The sequence below is a fragment of the Staurois parvus genome, unplaced genomic scaffold (assembly GCF_062004578.1).
Source record: "Staurois parvus isolate SC_StPar_1 unplaced genomic scaffold, SC_StPar_1.0 ptg000154l, whole genome shotgun sequence".
NCBI classification, from domain to species: Eukaryota; Metazoa; Chordata; class Amphibia; order Anura; family Ranidae; genus Staurois; species Staurois parvus.
The window spans coordinates 3,122,647-3,138,651 of NW_028317950.1; positions in this window are offsets into that span (position 1 = coordinate 3,122,647).

The window sequence follows — 16,005 nt, forward strand, 5'->3', positions numbered from 1 at the left end:
ATAAAGTGGTTACAGGTATGGTTCTAGTGTTGTTGCCAACTACAGTATATCTGAGGCCAGTGTAACACAGGTGCCAAAATATCAAAGTTTGGTACACTGAAGGAACCCTTTTGGTCACCAACACTACACAACCCACTGCAACTGACCACCACCATTCCTATCCTAAACCGGTTGTTGTACAAAATTCTGCGGGTATTGGCTAAGCTTGTACATTAAGCCACTTAAATCCCCTCATTATAGTTCAACTTATTGTAAGGCCCACTGCAGCTGATTGCCTTCAATCATAAAACATATACAGTATTCTCATTGCTGTGCTTCCATACAGTATTAAATAGAGGCAACATTTTCATCTTTTATACTGAATTGGCAGTGCCATAGATCTTTCCACACAAAGTGTCTCTGAGTCCCAGTGAATGCAGACCATACATATTCTAATTGAACATTCCAGCCGATGGTAATACTGTCTTCTCTATTACAGTCTAAACTTAACATGGTAACTCACTGTACAGCCATTGCATCCCAATGCTGTGGGGTTCTGCGGTGCTCTAGTCATACCACTCTATGATCACTACTGTGCTATGAGGGCCTCAGGCACTGCCACAAGGGTTCCTCCAAGTAGGTGTGCTCCCTGTTGCTCAATGCCCTACTTTTTGCTTCTTCCTTTTTTCTTCTCTCCATCTCATTTCATAGGCTAATGAAGACCCTCCTGCCAAATGGGTGGAAAAACCCAGAAAGGAAAATAACCCCAAAGTATTTTAATGTTATACCAGTATGTACAAAGGAAAAGGTGAGTGTTCCTTGTGCCTGTTGCAACCTTTATCAATGATAACCAAAGAACTGGGAAGGGGTTGGGAGGGCAAATATTCTATGTTGCCTAGGTGGCCTTATGACCAGCTGCTAAGAGAGTATATCTCATCCGAACAGCCAGTCGTTAGTTTAACCTGAAATCTGGCCTTTTCCTTCAGCAGAAATCGCGTGACCAATGCTTGAGTGCAAAGAAAAACTTCATTAATGGGAAAAGGACTTTGATCATTTTGGTTGGAAATATTGCTGACCTACCTATACTGAGTAGGACATTTTATTACAAGGAAAAAATACAATTAGGGCATCATCTATCTTGGCCATATCACTGCTTAAAAAAAAACAAAACACTGCGTGTAGAAAACAAACAAATGTGCATTGGCTCTTGGCTTGCTTCTGGCAAAAAAAGTGCTTTTTTAATTAATGGAGGGAAGAAAAAAGCCAGGAGGAGAAGAGCCTGGTCACTTGAGCTACCATACAAGGGTGTCATTCCCATGAGCCCAGGCCACCGAGATTTATGCAGTATACAGTTCTTGCTGTATTTGACTACCAAACGCAAACATCTGACAGTAGCTTTTAAAACAGTACTTTGGCTTCAGACTTTTCACTCAGCAAGCCCTGTTTAGAATAATTAGATTTCTTATTTATTTTGAAGGGTCAGGGTATCTCCATGGCAGCAGTTTGTATACTGTCGAGCCGCAGCTCAGTCTTGCCATGACTTCAGCCTTCATTTCAGCTGCCTATGGACTAAGCATCTCTGGGGGACATCTTTTCCACGAGCTAATGGAACAAATGTCAAGACATTTCTATTAACGTATACACATACAGATCTGGACAAAATATAACCAAATGTTAACATATGGCATTTATGTAACCAAACATTTGTGAGCTAAGTAGAAGGTTTAGGGGATAACCTGTACAATATGAAATACACGGACTGCCATTGCTGCAATCGCAATCAAAGTTATTCCATAATATATTATTCAAAAGTCACAATTGCTTGAATTCAGAACATTTTATCTGCTTTTTTATTCAATGCTTATGACTCAGAAATACTGAGGTCATTGGATAAGTGCCAGGGGTGGACTGACCATTTGGAAACTCGGCACTGCCCAAGGGCCCGGGGTCAGTAGGTGGCCCCATGAAATGCCCCTGGTACCTCTTTCATAGGCTTTTTGAGTTTGGGCAAGGACACAGGGGCCCATGATCCCCTATTGACCGGGGGCCCCATGAGTTGGCAGTCCGCCCCTGATAAGTGCAACAGCCAAGCAAGCAGAATTTCAAGAAAGAGGTCAACAATGGCAGCCTACTTATACTATATAGGCTAACCTTAGCAGACGCTTGACCATCACACCTATATGGGCTTATTTCCATTCCATTCCAAAATCATGGGCATTAAGTTCCACTCATGCTGTCAAAAAATAAAAGTCAGCATCTACAAAAACTGTAGCTGCTGACTTTTAAAAAACAGCCACTTACCTGTCCCTTGGTCCCATGGTGTGTCCCCCGCAGCCTCTTTCACCTGCCTTCCTGGATTCCTGGAGGCCGGCATCTTCAGTGTGGGCATCCGGCTGTGACAGCTTGCGGCTTCACAGCCAGGTACCCACTGCGCATGGGTGAGTAGCGCTGCGCTTCATGAATGGTCCTGTAGTCTTCTGGGATCTGTTGTGTGTCCCAGAAGACTACGGGGAGGGAAGGAGGGAGGACCCCTTCCGTTTCCAATCGCCTAAGCGGTCCGACTGCAATTGGGAGCCAATGTCTGTCAAATTCAGGTACCCGCTCCCCCCTCCCACCCCCCAAATGTGCCAGTCCTTAATGGGGAGCAGTCCTTAAAGCGGAACTTCCCCTTTTGGGTGGAGCTCCGCTTTAATATGGAGTTACCTTTCCCCACTCTATTTTTGGCTATAACAAACTCTTTAAAGAAGGCCTTCAACAAGATTTCGATGTATGTTTGGGGGAATTTGTGCTCATTCAACCAAAAGACTATTATTTGAAAGGGTCAAGTACTGATGGATAAGAAGACCTGGCATGCTTTCCACAATATTTTAGAGTATGTCTGAGGGAATCTGTGCCTATTCATTCAACCAAAAAGTGCATTAGTGAGCTCAGGTACTGATCAAGGATGGGAAGACCTGGATAGCTGTCAGCATTCCATTCCAGTTCAACATCAAGGTGTTCAGTAGGATTGAGGTCAGGGATCTGTGAAGGCCACTTGAGTTCATCCACACCAAACTGGCCAAACCATGTCTCTATGGAGCTGGCTTTGTACACAGGGCACAGAAAAGGGCCTTCACCAAACTGTTACCACTGGGCACAATTGTGTAAAATGTCTTTGTATGCTGTAGCATTAACAGTATCCCTCTCTGAAAACGTCTGAACATCTAAAGGGGTGTTTACATACTTTTGGCAAAAAAGTATATCTCAGAAGTGGGATCTTTTTAAAGGAAAACTTTTACTAATGTAATTTGTATGCTCCTCTGGAAGCCTTTGCTCCTGAAAATAGTATTTGTCTAGGTGGTATGCTGAAACCTCTGGCTTCAATACTTTGAGCCACTTACATGAAAGAAATATGCAGATAAGAACTTCTGACTTCTCTATCACTTTCCTGAGCTGTATACTTGTACAATCCCAGTGACTCTGATGATATTGAAACCAGTGGGCAGAATAATTGCCAAGAACATTATGTTTAGCTCAGGGAAAAGGTTTTATGCATGAAGGTAAAAAACCTTCTGTGTCCTCAATACTTACCTGAGCCTCATCATGATCCAGTGATGTGCATGACAGCCTAGGCTGTCCCAAGTCTCTGCTGCCTCATCCCGCTGCTGTCAATCACAGCCAGGCAGCCAATGAGGAGGGAGAAGGGGTGGGGCCAAGCCACAGCTCCGTGTGTGAATGGACAAACTGAGAAGTGGTGGCCCCCATAGCATGCTGCTTGCTGTGGGGGCATCCAACAAGAGGGAGGAGCCAGGAAAGCCTGTGGGGGACCCAAGAAGAGGAGGATCTAGACTGCTCTGTGCAAAACCAATGCACACAGCCGGTAAGTATAGACATGTTTGTTAGTTTACAAACTCTAACTAGTGGATTAACACAGCAAGTCAGAAATCATGGAAGACGTGGAAACATGAGAGAGAATTTAGGCAACTGTGACCTTTGATTATTATGAGTAAATATGTCTTTACATACCTGCTCTGTGCAGTGGTTTTGCACAGAGCAGCCCCAATCTTTTTCTTTTTGCTTCCCCGCCAGCACTCCTGGCTCCTCTCCCTCGAGCAGTGCCCCCAGGAAAAGCTGCTCACCCTGGGCACACTGCTGCTTGCTCTTCCCCAAGCCGCTGCTCTATGTGTTCATAAGATACAGAGCTGCGATTCGGCCCCACCCCCACTATCGCCTCATTGGCTCACTGGTTGTGATTGACAGCAGCGGGAGCCAACGGGCTCCCGTTGCTGTCTCAGCCAATGAGGAGGAAGAGTTCCCAGACAGAAGAGGCTGTCTAAAATGTTGCTGGATCGGAGGGGGCTCAAGTAAATATCGAGGGGGTGGGGAGGGGCCTGTAGAGCCACTTTAAGCTGTTATTTAAAAACAATGTTCACACTGCTAGTATGATTAATATGTATGTTTGATCAAAACATTTTATGTTAGGACAGCATATGGAATGGATAAAACACCTTTAATAATTTTAAATGTTTTTGACCTAATGGGGAGATTTTGCTTTCCTAAAGACACAACAGGAAGATAAAGGAAATCTCCTTTTGTCCCCAGTTTATGAGGACAAGCAGGGCAGGGACAAGGGGTAGGTGGGAGGGACAGCTATCCTGGGTGCAATGGTTTACTGTAGGGATGAGGGTGCCTTTCTTCTGTTACAAGCCTGACAGGAGTAGTGACTGCAGCATCACTACTCCTGTCAGCCCAGCATTGGAAGTAGCAAAGAGAGAGCTAGGAAGTGGTGCGGGCTGTGTTCTCACTTCCCCATTCTTCCTGCCTCTTGTGGTCGGACTGCGTAGGAAAAACTGTGCTCTTCCAGGTCGATGCAAAACCTGACTGACAGATCAGGAGCTGTACAGTGATTTTGACAAGTGACAGTTGTGCACAGGATCCCCTAAACTTGCACATCACGAGGGAAGGGGGAGGGCATATTGCCCTGGGCACTGGATGACCATGTCCCAGCACTGAGAAGAAGGGCCTCTTTCCCACAACCCTGGCCAGTAGTTGTAGGCATCAGCCAGCAGAGAGCTTATAGGGACCTGGAAGCCCACTTTAACAATAAGGGGGCCCCTAGATACCAGCCCACTCTATCTGAATCAATAAAGGTTGCACTTATTCACATAAAAAATTAAACAGTAAATAAAAACACAACAATATGGTTATGTCAATATGCTGGATATGGTTCAGGAAGGGGGGAGGGCACATGCTCGTCCTCCCTTTCCTGCCCTGCCAAGCTGCATGCTTGGATAAAGGTTTGGAATGGATTTTTTCTTCTTGATTTTTGCATGAGGTAAGCGTGACAGACCGCCTGTTCTGCTCAATTAGGTGATTCCGTCAGAGAACTGCTTCCTCACCACTGGGACACAGGACCAAGGTATTATAGCTGGGCATTGCACCGGAAGACTAGACGACACTAGCTTAGGTGCAACTGGAATGGTTTATTGAACAGAAATACAGGTTTTTATACTCTTCAGAAATAGGGGCAGTCCCCACATGAACAATAAAAACAAATATTACACATTGGGATAAACATCCCACATCGATTAGGTAAGATCTTGAATACATTATTCTAAACAGAGGAGTAGTAAACAGTACAGCCAACAGCTATTTAACAGTCAACTAAACAACAGCTAAGCACCTAGACAAGGCAGGGAGCCCACCCCAGAAAGCCCAGCAACAAGCGCCCCTGAATACACAAAGTACATTATACTTGCTATCTTTCAGGTGTTTGCTTTAACTTGTATAATCTGTCCAACATAAGACAAAACTCATACAACATTCCAACAGCCTGAAAAAGTGGAATTCATCTATCTTCATCGATTTCTTGAGGAAGATTGTTGATCTATATTTCTGTCCCAAGTGGAGGAGCTCCTCCAGTCTGCAAGAGGGCCCTATATTTCCTCTGACCATTAACCTTTTTAAGATTAATATTACACCTTTTCATCTACTCCAGAAGGGAAGCTGTATTGCTTTTACTCAGATAATTAATCCAATCCTCGCTCTCAGCATTCATCACATTGTTGTCCATCATTACAGAATGATCTGCTCTCTCTATAGGCCACAAGCAGTGGGTGGAAGGCTAGCCCCTAGTCCCCCTCAAAGCCCCTGCCCTGGTTGGGTCTGTCACAGTAAATATCTGGTATAGATGAAGCTGCTTTGTTTACGAACAAAATGGCTTTTATATTATATTATTTTTGTATTTATTTATAAATATCAGTTTTGCTTTAGTAGGTTGTACAAAGCACCCCCCAGGCATGTTATTTGAAGGAATTTAGAATTTTTTATGTTTCACTTTAAGCATTATTAAAATCATTGGTCTCTGCCAAACTTTTTTTTTTTAAACATTTTTTGTTTTGGTACCCCCCAGGACAGTGCCCAGCATCCCGTGCCATTTGTTTGACAAACCGTTGCTTACTATTGTGCTGTGCTTTTCCTTCCAACCAGCAGGGGAAGAGCAAAGTTAAACCAGCCCATAGACTCCTATGCAGAGTGTGGTGAATTATGGGAATTGTAGCTCAAGACAGCAGCCATACAATGGGCCAATGAACTCTTTACACTACAGTTCCCTAAAGGCACCGATGAGCAGGGGGAAGGGTGAGGCAGTTTGTACTGGACTGCCCAGGAAAGTTTGCTCTCTTGGTGCCAGGGACTTGGAGAGTCCACGACTGCATCCAGGGTTGGCTGCTGCCAGGCTGGGCTGGGAGATATCAGGCTAGAGGCCCAGGAGGAAAGGAAAGGAGGCGCCTCTTGTTGCACAATACAGGCTGCTGTCTTTGAGCCATGCCGTGCCACAGAGAAACTGGTGAGACCTCTCACCACAAACCTCAGAGGCATCAGAGAGAGAGGGAGAGTGGGGCACCCCATCCCTATTACAAGCATCCAGCTGAATCGCATGGCAAAAGAGTAAGGGACCATTCTATTCAGTGACTCCTATGGGGATAGCGCTACACCCGGGAACCATTAAACAGCCTCTTGCCCTAATTTCACATTGGTGAGAGTCCCCGATCCCAGAGGAAGCAAATTGAGCATACATTAACCAGTACATGTACAATAACATGACTAACATTTTACTCTGCATTCTTTCTGGCTGAGTTAGGTACCAGTTTCAGAGATACAGTTGCAAGAAAAAGTATGTGAACCCCTTGGGATTACGTGGAGTTTTGCATGAATTGGGCATAAAATGTGCTCTGAACGTCATCTAAGTCACAACAATAGAAGAACACAGTCTGCTGAACATAATACTACACAAACATTAGATGTTGCCATGGTTTAATTGCATATAACATGTAAACATTCACAGTGCAGGGAGGAAAAAGTATGTGAACCTTTGGACTTAATAACTGGTTGACCCTCCTTTGGCAGCAATAACCTCAACCAAATGTTTCCTGTAGTTGCAGATCAGACCTACACAACGATCTGAAGTAATTTTGGACCACTCCTCTTCACAAAACTGTTTCAGTGTAGCAATATTCTTGAGATGTCTGGTGTGAATCGCTCTCTTAAGGTCATGCCACAGCATTTCAATTGGGTTGAGGTCAGGACTCTGACTGGGCCACTCCAGAAGGCGTATTCTGTGCTGTTGCAGCCATTGTTTTGTTGAATTACTTGTATGCTTTGGGTCACTGTCCTGTTGCATCACCCATCCTCTGCGGAGCTTCAGTTGGCAGACAGATGGTCGTACGTTTTCCTGCAAAATGTCTTGATAAACTCTGGAATTCATTTTCCCATCAATGACAACAATCCGTCCAGGCCCTGAGGCAGCAAAGCAGCCCCAAACCATGATGCTCCCTCCGCCATGTTTTACAGTGGGGATGAGGTTTTGATGTTGGTGAGCTGTGCCTTTTTTTCTCCACACATAGTGTTGTGTGTTCATCCCAAACAACTCAATCTTGGTTTCATCTGTCCACAGTATATTTTGCCAGTAGTGCTATGGAACATCCAGGTGCTCTTTTGCAAACTTCAAATGTGCTGCAATATTCTTTTTGGACAGCAATGGCTTCCTCCGTGGTGTCCTCCCATGTACTCCATTCTTGTTTAATGTCTTCCTTATTGTAGATGTGTCAACAAAAATGTTAGCAAGTGCCAGAGATTTCTGTAGGTCTTTAGCTGACACTCTGGGATTCTTCTTTACCTCATGCAGCATTCTGTGCTGTGCTCTTGCAGTCATTTTTACAGGACGACCACGCCTAGGGAGAGTAGCAACAGTGCTAAACTTTCTCCATTTGTAGACAGTCTGTCTTACCGTGGACACATGAACATGAAGGCTTTTGGAGATACTTTTGTAACCCTTTCCAGCTTCATGCAAGTCAACAATTCTTGATCGTAGGTCTTCTGAGAGCTATTTTCTGCGAGGCATGGTTCACATCAGACAGTGCTTCTTGAAACCAGTAAACCCAAAACAGGTGTGTGTTTTTTAAGGGCAGGACAGTTGTCAGCAACACATTCAATATCATCACACTGATTGGAGTCAAGGTTGGCTCACTCCTGGCTCCAATTAGCTCTGGGAGAAGTCATTAAGCTAGGGCCTCACATACTTTTTCCTCCCTGCACTGTGAATGTTTACATGTTATGTGCAATTAAACCATGGCAACATCTAATGTTTGTGTAGTATTATGTTCAGCAGATTGTTCTTCTATTGTTGTGACTTAGATGACGTTCAGAGCACATTTTATGCCCAATTCATGCAAAACTCCACGTAATCCCAAGGGGTTCACATACTTTTTCTTGCAACTGTAGGCCATTGAAAACAAGAAGAGACAAGTCCAGTAAATTTTAAAGCTTTACATCCACAACTTCAGCTCATACAACTTTTTACTAAGTCTGGTAGTGGTCATCATCACGTTTCCAGGTCAAGCACACATTGTCCTGTCCCCATTTCCTTCTTATCAAGGGCATCAGAACCTTTCCAGGTATCAACCAACCGGGGAATACCAATTGCTGCAAACGCTACATCTCTGCAGAAAGAGCCCCATCAAATCCCAAGGGGGCCAGCTTCAGAGTCTAAGGCAGGCCATACATAAACCAATTTTCATTCCCTCAACCTATTGTAGGAGCTATTGTATTCAAACAGCAGGAGGTTTCCCAGCTGTCAGAATACAATGGTCACTGCTTGCGGCTTCTGTACTACCATCCTGCCCATACATGGATTGAAATTTTGGTTGGTTCCTTCTGAACCAGCCAAATGTTGATCCTTTTGTGGCTGGCTTAACACTTGTTTCATTAGACTCTCCACCAGGGGCGGACTAACAACTCATGGGGCCCCCGGGCAATAGGGGATCATGAGGCCCCTGTGTCCTTGCCCAAACTCAAAAAAGCCTATGAAAAAGGTACCAGGGGCATCACATGGGGCCCCCTACTGACCCCGGGCCCTCGGGCAGTGCCCGAGTTTCCAAATGGTCAGTCCACCCCTGCTCTCCACCTGAACTAACTAAAATCTCACAACCCAAAGTATTTAAATATTAGGCAAGGGCACTACCTATTGGCCAAGCTAATAATTGTACCAACACCCCCTTACATGCCTGTCCACGTATACTGCATGGGACACAGGGGATCATGAGAAACAGTGATGAAGCCTGCCAGAGCCAGGAATAAGGTAAGCAATACATCCTATCCCTGAACCCCTAGACTGAATGATCATTTAACCGTTGCAGTGTGGAGGGGCTCCCCACCACAAGGACAGAGTTTGTCTCATTCTTGGGTTTCAGCTTAAAAAAACAAAACAAAAAAACCCAAAAACGTAAAGTAGAACTTTTAAATAGAGATATTCATTGCCACAGTAAGTATAGCACAATTTATAGGGAGAGGCATGAAAGGGAACCTCAAGCTGTGAAACAGCAGCCAGAATTTGCATAATTACCTGAAGGTTAAGCCGCGTCTGCTGTGTCCTCTACTTTTATAGCAATATTTCCTAATTATGGAGCTGCTGAAGCATCACCTACCTGGGGGGAATCTCTTATTCTCTCTTAACCACTGCACCAGAATTTTTACACTTGGATATTTAATACAGATTTATTGATAAAGACAAGCTGCTGTCAAAAAATAAAACCCTCTTGTCACACATCTGTGGAGGCTGGGGTTTGCTGCATAATTCTTCACTATGTGCTCTTAATCCCGCCATATAAAGGTGGCACACAGCCTCTGGCGCATAACACAAAACCCCTCTGTGTGGATGACCTATTTTATACAGAACGGTTTCCCACTTTACTGGTCCTGCCCTGTCTTAGAATACATGTTACAATCTGTAAATACATTTATTTGAGAAGATTTTATTTCTATTGATGATGCCACAAGCCTAAAGGCATTGTAAATCTGGAACTTAAATAAGATGTTAACCCTAACTGAATGATATTTAGATTTCTAAAGCACTGTGTACCATAATGAAATACTATTTTTAAAATAAAATACTAGGTTTTACTTTTTTCATGCTGTGTTGCATCGCAATGTTGCTTTATCTCCTGCAGTCATGGCCATGGCCATATTCGGTCATTGATGTCACCCAGGATACTTGGTCAGCTTGTTTTCATACAGAAACTGCCATTTTGTGGAGGGAGTGCAATGGGTCAGTAGATCAACATTGTTAAGCGTTGCTCATTGTGATTGATGTGGAGCTACACCAATGGATGACGTGATTGACGCTGGATTTACAATAGGGGACATTGCTTTATCTCCTGTAGCCTCTTTGCAGCCATGGTCATGGCCATATTCAGTCAATGTCGTCACCCAGGTTGGCTTGTTTTCCTACAGAAACTGGCTGGTGATCTGACATATTGTGGCAGCAGTGCAATGGGATAGTATCTTCTGTCAGCGGGTCAACATTGTTGGGTGTTGCTCATCTTGATTGATATGGTGCTACATCAATGGATGACATGATTGGTGTTGGATTTATCGTGGGGGTCATTGGTTTAATTTTTTCAATAAAGGATTTTCTCTTTTTATGTACTATTTTCTTATTTTTTGTTAACTACAAGGGGCTCCGTGTACCCTTTTGTGGGGAGGGCAAGATATCTAGGGGTCCCTTTTGTTCTAAAGGGGGCTCATAGATTATGCAGACCCTGACATACCTTTTGCAAGTAAGATGTGGGGATGAGGCCCTAGTCCCCAATAAACAAGGAGAGAAGGTGCCTTGAAAAGAGGGAGAAACTTTGCTGCCATTATTGCAAAGTACCCTCTCTGAGGGCATGTGGCCTAGAATGACTCAGGAGCGGACAGACACTTATCTGGTTCCCTTATATCAATTAAAAAAATTTGGACTAAAGTTCCTGAAGGGTCTTGAACTTGTGGGAAGGTGCAGAGTGGTGCGGGTAGTGAACACACAGAGTCCAGATGCAGAAAAAATGTAAACTTTTATTAAGTAGAATGCCAAATTTACAAACACCCTAGTGGGAGAGCGGAAAAAACTCACTGTTCAATGCAGTCAGATGTGGCTGAGGAGAGGTGCTGACAGTGTTTTTTTCAGAGGGTGAAATGTGGCATGGCTGGTACAGTCCCAAGGGAGGAGGCTTCTGTTAGCAAGTCTGTAGCCTGTCCCTTCTTGTCTGAAACCTTTCATTACTGCTAGTTACTTTCCCTAGCAAGCGGGATCTCTCTCCCTACGCTAGCTGTCACGATCGCGGCATCAGACCCCAGACCTTCTCACCAAACTCGTGACCAAAGGACTAGATGATCTAAAACCGCGATGTCACGTGCGTAACAATGCCACACCCAGCTGCACCCTACACAACGATTTTACAGCTAATTGGACCACAATCGATGTACCGGCAACCTAGGCGATTGTTACTGGGTCAGGTTAATTATGTAATTAACCCTTCACACTGCCACCACCTCCTTTTTGTACAGAGAAAGAGGAAACTCGGTGATATCAGCTATAACACTATAATGGTTGAGGTAATCGTCTGTATAACACGCTTATACAGAGGGTTAAACAAACACAGTAGCGTTCTCTTTAGAGGCAGGAATTCGTAAATTGCAATAAAGCGCTATAGAAACAGTTCAACACTTTCAGAAGGAAAGATTTATTACTGAAAGGTCAAACGGGTGCAATAAAAATATTTACAAAAAAAGATGTAACTAAGATATATATATATATATATATATATATATATATATATATATAAACATACAGAGACCAACAGCACAGCAAAGAGATATCAGAGTTGGTGAAAGGGTTAAGGTGCTTGTCAACAGTCCTGGGTTAGCAGATCCAAGTTTCAGAGTGAAAGGGCACGGGTCTCACCAGGTGGTACTGATGTTAAAATGGGAGACGTCTTCAACTCTACTTTTCTTAGGCCTAACAGCCTAATTTGTCGTTCCCGGCAGGGGGTGTCTCTGAAGTCAAGGACCAATACCCCATGTAGGGCGTGGAGGTATGGGTGGATACCTCAACTAGAGCCAAAATCTCCCTTAACTCATATTTTGGCCCATAACTTTCCATCTGCACAAGTGACATTCCACCTGCGGGTAGATTATTAGGCAGACATGTCTGAGGATTGATTAGATATGAATTATGAAATTATACACTGAACGGTTCACAAGATCTATTTTTCTGCTTTCCTGTGTATTCGTGACAAGGCAAGTGACCCATCAAATTGTTCGTCTTTTCTTAGCCAATCTGACGATATATCTGGTTTTTATGTAAGTCTCTCATGTTCCAAGATATGAGACATAGGGGAAAAATGGATTTGAAAAGGGTTTATCTGATTCTGTCACATATGCTGAGTTAGGTTTATTAGGTTGGAATCTCTTTCAGCTCCTGGGAAAGCTTGCCTTATCTCTTCCGAGGTGTTACAATTTGCAGGTTCTTTGGACAGGGAGGCCCCAGCTCCCTTGGGGGGCTTTATAGCTCCTATGACCCTCCTGTGACACACATACACACTGGCCAAATGTCGCTGGGACTCTCAGAAAGGGAGGGGGGAAGAATGAGGGAGAAATATATTTGTCAGGATGGTTAATCCCTTTGCCAAAATGGAGGTTGAAGCCAAAGTGGTTGAACCGCGTCCATCTCTGGGTATACGCTGTTACACTAGCGACCTGCAAAAAGTGCAGCAAAACCCCAGGGCAAGGATTTAAAAAAAAAAAAACCTTTCTGACCCAAGATGGCAAGCAAGGGTCACATGGCTGCAGCATAACCAACTGGAATGCTGCTCCCTTGACCCAGGAATCCGACTGCATCTGCCTACAAACATTTGTATTGGGTTCCCCTCACCGCAAAGCTCTACCCCTCTTTCCTGGACAGCCAGGCTGCATGCCTGGTAAAGAACTATTGTAATTTTTTTAGGAGGACCCCCATCATCTAGAAAAAGTAGTACTACCACAGCTAAAATGATGGCGGTTCAGTCTGACATATTTCTTCATAGCACTTTTTGCCTCATCATAAGAGACTTTATGATCAGTGTTAGAGGTCTTTGGTAGCCTCATTTATGCCACCTCACCTATTTGGCTTCTGTGAGATAAAAGGCACTGGACCACAATAGTGCTAACCATCTTAAAGTGTACATGAAGTGAAAAAGAGCATATTTGATATCTTTTAAGGAACATCTAAAAATATTAATCATACCCAAGCAGTACTCTTAAAGATTCCTATTTTGTCTTACATACCTCTTGAAAATAGCAGTCTGCTTCCTCTATCTGCCGTGAGATATCATATAAGGCACACTGCTGCCGATGGCTAATTATAAAGGCCCATAACACCAGCGTTTTCTTAGCCTCTGAATCCTGCAAGGGCATTTCAGAAGGGGAGGGAAAGAGGCTACTGCATGGACCTCTTTATGCCTACATACTTGGTGCTATCCTCCCATGAAGAACCCCCCTGTGACAATACATGATGTTTACAGAATATATCATGTTAGTGCCAAAGTGGCCAAATGTTGCAGGAATTCGGCCCCTACAGTAGGCACTGGGTTTGTTATAACCATCTGGAGCCCACTGCAGAGGACAAGTCAGTCCTCAGGGATCAATCTTGTGCCCATAGTACAGCAGCAGTCATACAGTTCTGCCCAGCGCCACTTGGCTGAACATTCCAGGGAGGCAGTTTGTGACTGCACCTGATATCCCTGTTAAATGCTCAAACGTGGAGAGAGGAGTTGATGTCACTACGGTACAGTTCAATGTTCTCTTTGCTGGAGAGGATGCTGGCATTCATTTGTGGACCTATATAGTCTGGGGAATTATGATTTCTGCACATCTCCTGTTGCATCTCGAACATATTCCCTCCAGTAATCAGATCACCAGTTATCAACTCTGACATGGGGAAAGAAAACACGGCTCCTTTACCAAGATGTTATACCTGCCAGAGGATTTGTAATTCTGTCCTGCCAGTCCTGAGATATAGACAGCAGCCAGCACCATCCAGGATGGTGACCTGACTTTATTGTACTGCAAAAACACAGCTAGGACATCTTTATGCCACAAGCCTATGACTGGACAAGAACAAACATCAGTAGATAAGCTCATCCCTCTACTCTTTCCTACTGTCAGCATGTTCCCTGACAGTTTTTTGTATGAGGTACAGCTGAAGGGTTTACCCTCCAGTTCCCAGACTGATCTCTATTGCACAAGGGTTTACAAAACACATCAAGAGCAAAGCACCCCTGCTCGGTGTGGAAGCAGTGGTCTCTCTGCAGAATGACATCCCCCCTGCTGAGTCTGCACTAGAGCTCATGCTCCCTGCTGATTCGAGAGCTTTGGCTCAAACTCAGCAGAGGGCATGTTGGTTCTCTGCAGAAAGATTGCTGCTTCCACACAGAGTGAGGGGACTTCTCTGCGGAATGCCGGCAGTGGACAAACTTTTCATCCTCTCTATGTGTACTGGTGATCATTGTTCCTGAGACATAAAGTGATGAGAAATCAAAAATGTAACTGTCAGGAATGGACTTGCCAATAGTGGTGGGACTCACCTGCCTTGTGGGCTGCAGTACCAGGGCTGGCCAGCGGGTGCTCTCAACAACCAGAGGTTCAATTCGGCATTTAGCCATCACCTGGGGCTGATTGCAGGTGGTGTATTTAAGGGATGGCCAGACCTGCAGTCTGTGCCTTGGTGTGTGTTTTTCCATGGGCCCCTGTATCTTGTAACCTGCATTCCTGTTCCTGTTTCTGCCTGACTTGTTGCCGACCCTGCCTGATCCTGACCTCTGCTGACTTCTCCTGTTTGATCCCTGGCTTGTGACCCTGACCATTCTCTGCCTGACCCCCTGTACCTACCTGTCCGTTAGTTGCTGTACCCGGCTCGTGACCTGACTACTCTCCGCCTGCTCCTCCTGTACCTACCTGCCTGATATTTATCGACCCGGCCTGCCTGACTACGTTGTGCTCTATATGTGTATGTACCTGTGTATCTATATCAGTTTAGGTTTGGGTTTGTTTCACCTTGTTGTATGTATTTGTGTTAGCTTGGGGTTTGGTGCACTGCGTTTATATTTGTATTGTTAGTCTTAATAAATTGTCTTATTAATACCATATCTGAAGCCTGCGTTTCCCTGTGTCAGTCCACACACTTCTGGTCACACCCGCATCCCTGACAGTAACAGTGAATGGAGACGCGGGCTCAGCATGAGGAATGCTTTTTGAACTCAGCATTCCTCTACAGTGGGATCACTGCTATAACACAAATGGCAAGGGTCCTTCTTTCTTGATATTCATTCCACTGAAAACTTTCAAAGAGATAGTCACTTTGGAGGGATTATTTTCTTATCTGGTTTAGTAAGTAAGGGGAGAAATTTCCTCAACAGGAAGAGAAACAGATCTGAAAACTTGACACAGGTTCTAATCCTTGCCCACTCCAAAGTTAACAAAAAAAAGTTTTGTTTTTTTAGGTACACTTGAAAAATGAAGCCAAGCCATTAAAAAAATAAAAATAAAACATCTGCCGTGTAGGGCTGCAATATTCACCGTCAATCTGAAGCTTCTCCTTGCAATACTTCTCCCTAACTAGATGCCAACAGTCTTCTAGATCGATTGATAGCTAGTGGACTTCAACCCACTTTCTGTAAGTGCAGGTTATCATGCCCA